This window comes from Sinocyclocheilus rhinocerous, unplaced genomic scaffold (genome assembly GCF_001515625.1).
Source record: "Sinocyclocheilus rhinocerous isolate Xijiao unplaced genomic scaffold, SAMN03320098_v1.1 scaffold35344, whole genome shotgun sequence".
Lineage (NCBI taxonomy): Eukaryota > Metazoa > Chordata > Actinopteri > Cypriniformes > Cyprinidae > Sinocyclocheilus > Sinocyclocheilus rhinocerous.
Genome location: NW_015667728.1, coordinates 1 through 514, shown reverse-complemented (window position 1 = coordinate 514; position 514 = coordinate 1). Strand labels below are relative to the sequence as shown.

General features: G+C 42.8%; 1 non-coding gene across 1 annotated transcript; it reads left to right on the top strand.

The window, feature by feature from the left end:
* The first annotated feature begins 365 nt into the window (after positions 1-365).
* On the top strand, positions 366-438 carry trnastop-uca (transfer RNA opal suppressor (anticodon UCA)). Its single transcript has one exon. It is a non-coding gene; the product is annotated as a tRNA-Sec (tRNA).
* Positions 439-514: the final 76 nt, after the last annotated feature.

Genomic DNA, 514 nt, shown 5'->3' with positions numbered 1-514 from the left:
AAGTTTAGCTTGCAGGTTAGGTTGACCAGGGAAAAAGGTGCAGGGGCATCAGCCTTCGGAACTGGGGATTGAGTGTTCAAGTCCCACCTTGGTTGTTTTTAAGAGTTTACATTTAAGTTGGCAATGAAAGAAATTCCAGGATGATAAGTTCAAAGTGACATTAAAGCCATGAGAATAAGCATAGAACTGGCAATCTTCTGAGGTATTTTTTTAGTTTAGTGTGAGCCAGACTGTCTGTGAATACCTCTGGCTCCACCAGTAAAAGTCCAAGTGGCCTAATGGGTTATGGCATTAGTCTCTAGTCTCTGTTCAAGTCCACCTAGGTTGTTTTTGCTTTGTTTGCCTGTGGTTGGACCAACAAAAAAGGCCCAGTGGCCTAATGGATAAGGCATCAGCCTTCAGAGCTGGGGATTGTGGGTTCAAGTCCCACCTGGGTCATTGTTAAGAGCTTATGTTTAAGTTGGCTGCTCAAGATTTTCAAGTATGAAAAGTTCAAAGTGAAACTATAGCCATG